A 7,242-nucleotide genomic window follows, 5' to 3' on the forward strand; every position below is an offset into this window, starting at 1 on the left:
TTAAAGCCAATCTAGGCACCACTTGAGGATTGCTCTTCGCTGGGGAATCTTGAGGAAGTACAGAGTCACTTGAGCAGCAGCCACACCACTCTCTCTCAGGCCCAGTGCCAGTCCCAGTGCCAGTGCCAGTCCCAGTCCCAGTCCCAAGGTGAATTTAGATCTGCCCCTTGTGGACAGAGATTCCCTCAGGCTGCTCTGTCCTGCAGTGGGAATCCAACCTAGCCCATACTATTGCCAGAATGAAAAACATAAACCAAGCCACCTTCACCCCTTAAACTGTTTGGTTTTGCAGCCAGCACAGCTCAGCAAGACCTGAGAACTTGACTTTCTAGAGTAATCCTATGCTACATTCCACCCACCTAGAAAAACTTAAACCCTGTCTGGTGTTGAAAATTGTGTATGGGTGTAGCAGGGGTCAAGGGACCCTGTGATTTTAAGAGGAAAAGTTCAGCAGGCAAGACCTGCAAGTTGGAACAGACAGCTGAGTAAGGCCTGGCTGAAAAGACACAAGCAGCCCAAGGAAAGATAAAGAAAGTTACTACAGACCTACAGGAAGCTATCAAGGGCAAGATGCCCAACAGTAAGCTACAGGTGAAGGCCATCTGGGAGGACTGCAGCAGATCTGAACAGGCTGAATAATGGGCTAAGCAGAAACCCTTGGATCAGGTAGAAGTCTGGAAAGAATAGAGCCCAGAGCACTAGAAGCCAAGCTCCTGAGCTAGAGAGCTCAGTCTGGTCTTGAGTTTTGCCAAAGGAAGAGCTCCTGGGAGGTACCCTGTGAGAGAGAGGAACCCAAGCAATATAAGAAACCAGAGATGCTCCAGGCAGCCAGCAGATAGAGGGTAGGAGTTTGCCAGGACCTGGAGAAACCCAGAAGGGATTCAGGATTTTGGCTGAGTAAGTATCAGCTGGTAAAACATAAATTTTAAAAAATGGTGGCTTGGGAGTGGCTACAAGGGGTGGTTTGGAGACTCCACCATGGGATGCCTGGGGCACTCAGTATCTTGAGCCCTGCATGGGGCAGGGATACAAAGTGGGCTAAGGCTGAAAGCTACAACCAGTGACTAAGGCCAAAGGGGCTGAAGCCTGGGCAGAAGGGCCGAGGCTGAGATGGGTGACAGGTTCAGTTTGCAGAGGCTAGTAGCTCTGTAAAGCTATGGACAGTGCTGCTGAAGTGTCAGGTGTTCTAGTTAGAGGTCCTAGGGCCCAAGGCTGGATCACTGGGTAAGAGTTAGTGAGGGAGAGTTGAAAGAGGACTAAGTCAGAGGGACCCAGAGTTAAAGGAACCAATCTGGCTAGGACTGAGGGTGAGAAGAGGAGCTCCACTCAGGGCATGGAGCAGACCCCAATGATGAGCAGGGCCAGGTGAAGCACCCAGACCTCACACCAGTCTCTGAGGACAGTCTTCCCAAGTGTGTAATCATTTCACCATCAAAGGCATGGCAGGTAAGACAGCAGGGAAATACTATGGGAGGCCTCTAAGAGGTGCCATGGCCAGCCTCAAAGGTTGACAAACATCTGATCTGAACCTTTTTGCCCTCCTGCGAAACTGAGATTTTAAAAAGCAGTCATAAAACCCCCAGCATTGTTCCCCATTACTCACGCACAAGGAAAAAATGTGTATTTTTATACCCACACATTTCTAAATAAATCCTATCACCTAATCTTGTTAACTGAAACCTGCAAATCCAAGGAAGTGGAAGTCTACTGCTCCACTGAAACAGAGATTTGTGAAAAGGGTTTTGCAGAACAGTGAGAAACAAAAGTGACATTAACAGACACAGGAGTGACTAATAACATATATAATTTCTCCTCTAGCAGCATTTTGAACAGCAAGATGTCATCCATCCATGATGACATGGAGCTGCTTGGAGGGTGAAACGGGTGTTTTGTTTTCATGTTTAGACTAAGAAGCCTCTCACTGGTAAAATATGAAACTGAGATGTCTCCAGCTTCAGCATGCTCTTTGAGTTGACGTCCCCAGTTCACGTAGCCTCATGTCACAGGGAAGTTGATTCTATGGTTTTGTTCCTCTGGTTTTATGTCTTTTTCCCCAGGCTATTAGTTATCAAGTAATAGTGCTCAAAGGTTGCAATCAGGAAACAATATAATGCAAGCTGCTGCATAAACAATTATGAAAGGAGTGTTTGTACCTTGCTGCAGACTTCCTGTGTGCTGTTGGTCATGTCACTGGAGGCTGGATTTAATAAAGGGCTTATGTGCCTCAAAACTAGGTGCTATTGTATGTAATTTAGGTGCCTGATCCATGGAGTGAAATCTAGAACTCTGTATTAGGTGTTTGGGCTCCCTATGCAGTGTATGTGGAGTTGCATGCTTCAATAAGATCTAAAAAGAGCCAATGTGCAAAGCAAGGAGCTGCCTAAAGTGAGAATGCTCAGTGTGCAGCTGCCCAGAACTAGCCCATAGGGAAGCATGGAGAAGATGGGGTTGGTATTAAATCCCATTTCAAGATACCTCATACAAAGCTAGGCAGGCCCGTCCATCCATGTAAGGCTTTCTCTGGTAGTTAGACACCTAAAAACCTGTCCTCTAAAAACTGAGCAGGGCTCATCTTTCACATCTGGAAGATAAGATTCTGCTGCCCTTTTATGTGATATTGTATTAGTTAAAGCACTCATCCTGGAAATGGGAAACCCAGGTGCAAGTTCCTCCACTCCCTGAGTGAATCTAAACCCGTATCTCCCAAATCCCAGGACAATACACTACCCTTTAAGCAATAGACTAGGCTGGGCACTCTCCACTCCTCATACTAAAGCGTAACTATTCTGCAGAAAGGGATGCAATATTCACTGAACTACAGAGAAATGAACTCTGGAGCCTAGTGCATAGGGCACTCAGTGGGAAGTGGGGAAGCCTGGCTTCCAGTCCCTGCTCATAGGACTCTTTCTATATATCCTATGATGTAGCCATTGAATAAGATACAGAAGGAATCCTGAAAACAGGGATTGGACTTGCTGCATATTACATCCCCTTTACACCTAACTAGGCAGGATATAGGGAAGTAGAGAGTCACAGGCGCAATATGAGTTTTTCCAATGGCTTCACTGGAATAGGATCTAGCCACAATAGAACAGCTGAAAGGGAAGGAACACACAGCCAGTAACATAATGCTGTCATTCAAGACAAAATTGTACTGTGATGGACTGGTACTAAAGCACTGGCCTCAGGCTTCTGCTGATCTTTGTTGAAACTCCCATGCAGAGGTCAGCTGTGCATCAGAAATAAATGGAAACATAATCTATGGAAATTAATAAATAAGAAATTCTTGGGAGCAGCTGCTAGAATTAGCAGAACATGATACAGCGCAAAGAGCATTAGTCCTGCTCTTCCCACATGGAACAGAACTGTGGGACTCTGAGGTCATCTGACCCAGGTCAAACCGTGCAATGATACTATGTGGTACCTTTGTACAACAGACTCTGTCCCTTTGCCTGCCTGCCAGAGAGCCAATGAGTTACAGGTTGTGTGTGTCTGCATGTTTTGCCGCCCCCCGGTTGAGATCAGGGCCCCATTGGGCAAGCTGCTGCATATAGTAAGAGGTAATCCTTATCCCAAAGACCTTGCAGACTAAATAGACAAAACAAAGAGTGTCTAGGGAAGCAAGGCACTGAAATAAGAGGGCCCAGGTCACACAGTAGTATCATGAATAAGGATTTGGATTTGGATTTTCTGCATGTAAGACCTGTCTTTATCTCTGTCAGGTGCAATGCTGTGTTCCTCACCCCTTTCCAAATAGTCTGTCATTCAGTCCTGGAGAAGGCGGCAGAAAGACCAAATCTCTTATTACTATTCAGCTCTTTGAGCACTGCTGTAGTATCAAAAGCATAATTTTTTTTTAAAGGGGAGGATGTATTCCGCCCTTCACCTTTCTCAATGCTCTATTTTTGCTGAAACTTTTAAACAAGACAGTTCTCCCTTGTGAGGAGATACAGCCTGGAAAATATCCACAGGATCACTCTAAATTGGTTCTGCTCTTTCCTAGCAGGGAGGCCCCAGAGGGTGGTGATAAGCCATGTGCTCATTGTCTTCTTGGGACATTTCCTATGGGGTCCCCCAGGGCTCCATCTTGTCTCTCCTCCTGTTCGGTGTGTGTATAAGGCTGCTGGATGAGCTTGTGCAGAGATTTGGAGTGGGATGCTATAGTATGCTGATGACATGCACCTCTACCTCTCTTTTTCAACTGACTCTGCTCCCACCCACAGTCTCAGTCGGTTCCCAGTACCTGGCTGCCAGTGGGGATTGGATGCAGGTGAACTAATTCATATGGAATCCACTTTTTCACCAACTCCATCTGGTGAGAAGGTTGCAACAATGCAGCCCTTTCTTTCAGATACAGATCTCACTACCATTATGCATGCTTACATAATCTCAAGGTCAGACTACTGCAATGTGCATAGGGCTACTCTTGAAGACCACCTGGAAGTTGCAGTTGGTGGCAGCCGACCTTCTGACAGGGGTGGGTCACCAGGAGCATGTAACTCCACTGCTTCAGAGTCTACAATGGCTTCCAGGAGCTTTCCAGGTACAATCTGAGGTGCTGGTTGTGACCTGTGAGGCTCTGAATGGTTTGGGTCCTACATACCTAAAGGACGACCTTCTCCCTTATGCCACATCACAATGCCTAAGGTCAGCCAAGAGCAACCTCCCACAGGTACCATGAGTGTGCCAAGTCCAGTTGGCAAAAACACTTGGGAGGTAATTCTCATCTCTTGCTGCTCAGCTCTGGAGCTTCCTCTCTCTTGAGGCCTGCCAAAGCACGAGCCTGGACATCTTTTGAAAGAGGCTCCTATTTGGGCAGGCATTTAGAGAACAAAGCTAGGTTGCGGTATTGTTTAGGGGTGGTCTCTGTTTTATGTTGATATTCTAGTTCCCTCGTTAGTGATTTTGTTCTTTTGTGATTCTCCTGTTTTATAAGCTATCTTTTATCTTATTGTAAGCCTTTGTAAGGAAGGGTGGCATATAAAGGGAATGAATAAGTAAATAAAATGTCAGCCTAGCAGATGAAAAGAGAATGGCTGGAAAAAGAGGTGTAGAATTTAAATGCTTAAGTTCCTTCAGGGCTGTTCAAATTTAGTATACACATATACATGCACATAAAACACGGGAACAGGTTCCCTGGAGACATTGTGGAATCTCTGTCCCTGGAGGTTTTTGAGACCTGGCTAGACAAAACCCTTGGCTGGGATGATCTGGTTGGGGATGATCATACTTTGAGCAGAGGGTTGGACTTGATGTGACCTCCTGAGGTCCTTTCCAACCCTCATTTTCTATGATTCTATGCTCAGAGATGCCCTCCTTGCTCTTCCATTTCCTCCTGTTGTCCCCCATCCTTCAGTGTCCCCTAGTTATTTCTTTCTCTTTAGCTCTTCCCATGCCAATGAAACACCACCTAAAATGTAACAAAGAGCAGTCAACCATGCTTTGCTTATTTATTTACTTATATATTTGCTTATAACCAACCACTCTATTTGGTCTGTCCCAGGAGTGTCAAACATACAGCCCAGGGGTCCAGCCCATGGAGCCATATGATCTGTCCTGTGGGTCACAGGACTGACCCCAGGCACCAGTCCTGGCCTTGTGTGCTGTATTCAGTGTGTGGGCTGGACCTGATGCTGTGCACCCTGAACACAGCACAGGGTGCTAGTACAGGGCTTGTGCTGCATATAGTGCCCTGCTAGACTGGACCCCAAGCCAGTGCCGGGTCAACCTGTATGCTATGCGCAGCATGTACCCTGTGCTGGTTCCAAATGCCATGAGCACAGCAGCTCTAGGGCTAGCACATGCTGTGAACATGCTGGACCCAGCACCTGCAGGCACTGCCCAGGAGGTTAGTCCTGGTCTGGCACACAGAAGTAGCCCAGCAACCCTCATTCAACCTATGGTAATGGATGAGTGTGATACCCCTGGTCTTTCTCTTTGTCTGTCTCCTCCGTTTAGACTGTTAGTTCTTTGGGGCAGGCATTGGTTCTTACTCTGTCTTTGTATACTGGAGCCCTGAATACCAGAGTCCCTAGAAGCTACTCAAATACAAATAATTAACAATGGTAAAAGAAAATAGGCTTATTTTCAGCGACCCCTGGGGGTCTTTAAGAGGAGGCTAGATGTACACCTTGCTGGGGTTGTTTGACCCCAGTACTCTTTCCTGCCGTGGCAGGGGGTTGGACTCGATGATCTACTCAGGTCCCTTCTGACCCTAGAAACTATGAAACTATTTGAGATGCAGGGCCACACAATTCCCAAAGTTTGGGGTGTTTGAATCCAGAATTTAGGTTTGGGCCTGTCAAATACAGGTTCACAAACCAGACGTACTGTGAAAAATCTCTAGGTTAAAAGGATGAATAAGATGGCTTTGTTGTGATGAATGGGTTACTTACAGCATCACTGAAGGGCGGGCCTGCTAAGAGCAAAGCCCTGCCAGAGTAGGCCATTATTTTTAATCCCCAGGAGTCCTTTGTAGCCTTATCAACTGAACCCTCTTCTCTTTCTTTTACTTATCTCCTGGCTCACTGAAGCTCAGCATTGCTTACAGTCACAGCACTTGCTGCTGAGCAACCAACATGATGGTGGCACAGAATGCTCTCTTCTTACTATAGATAATAGGGTGTTGGAGGGTCTCTTTCCTTGAAAAATGGTGACTCATAGCTCACTGCTGGCAGGGGTAGCAAAGGGGATAGGGCTAGTGCCTAGAAGGGGACACCTGTTTCCAGTACTTTACAATTGTTCAGACCTGCTAAGCCTAACCGGCATTGCAGCCCTTCTAGTTGCATGATTCAGACAAGAAAAGTCAAAAGACTGTCCCCATAAATCATGAGATTAAAAAAAAAATCTATTACTTTTTTTTGATCTGCTTATGCTTTATGAACTTCCCCCGGCCCTGTGAGATAATCAGTTATGTCTGCTCTTCCAGATATATTGAGCAAGGTGATTTGGGCTCTGCAGTACTGTAGGAGCTCTTATACCACATCTGCCCATCCCCTTCCCAGCAATTATTCCTTCCCTCAAACCTCCAAATCAATCTGGTTCTTCTAGCCCCATGTCAGTTCTGCTTCTACATCAGATCCACTTGTTGTTCCAGCATTTGCTTCAATTCTGCCTCTGGATCAGTTCTTCCCATCCCCCAATCCGTACATCTGGCTGGCCCACATCCAGCTCCCTGCACCTCAGCTCCTTCCTCTGTTCTGGCCAGTCCCCCATTGGTACTCTCCACAGCTCCTTTGTAAA

General features: G+C 46.5%; 1 protein-coding gene across 1 annotated transcript in view; it reads left to right on the top strand.

Annotated features, from left to right (window-relative positions):
* Positions 1–684: 684 nt before the first annotated feature.
* HCN4 (hyperpolarization activated cyclic nucleotide gated potassium channel 4) overlaps positions 685–7,242 on the top strand; it is a 200,207-nt gene continuing 193,649 nt past the window's right edge. The window contains exon 1 of the mRNA XM_019504487.1: positions 685–897. The gene's annotated coding sequence lies outside the window, so the exon portion shown is untranslated. The remainder of the gene's footprint in view (positions 898–7,242) is intronic.

Source organism: Gavialis gangeticus, unplaced genomic scaffold (assembly GCF_001723915.1).
Source record: "Gavialis gangeticus isolate Ggan-Ray unplaced genomic scaffold, GavGan_comp1, whole genome shotgun sequence".
Classification (NCBI taxonomy): Eukaryota; Metazoa; Chordata; order Crocodylia; family Gavialidae; genus Gavialis; species Gavialis gangeticus.